Here is a 315-nt window from a genome sequence, read left to right as displayed (position 1 = left end):
AGCAACAAGCTTTCCTTTAGTGACCAGAACTCCCCCTTGCAACACGGGAAAAGCGTTCGCCAGATACACTGATTTCGCAACTGGATAATTCATAGAAACAGGATCTCGACGAGTAGGAAAACTTCGATTGCGTTCTTGTTATCAATGTTGTTGCAGAAATAGCCTCCTTTTTTCCCGGCAACGCTCTTTCGTGTTGCACGGTCAAATGGAGGTGTTCAATGCTACATTGCAAAGTTGACGCAGGTGAAGACTACGAGATTCATTGTTGATTTCTGCTGTCGTTGCAAGATTCGTACGCAAGCCCGCGAGCGCACG

The sequence above is a fragment of the Penaeus monodon genome, chromosome 25 (genome assembly GCF_015228065.2).
Source record: "Penaeus monodon isolate SGIC_2016 chromosome 25, NSTDA_Pmon_1, whole genome shotgun sequence".
In the NCBI taxonomy this organism is placed as follows: domain Eukaryota; kingdom Metazoa; phylum Arthropoda; class Malacostraca; order Decapoda; family Penaeidae; genus Penaeus; species Penaeus monodon.
The sequence above is the reverse complement of the archived record's forward strand: the minus strand, read 5'-3'. Positions refer to the sequence as shown.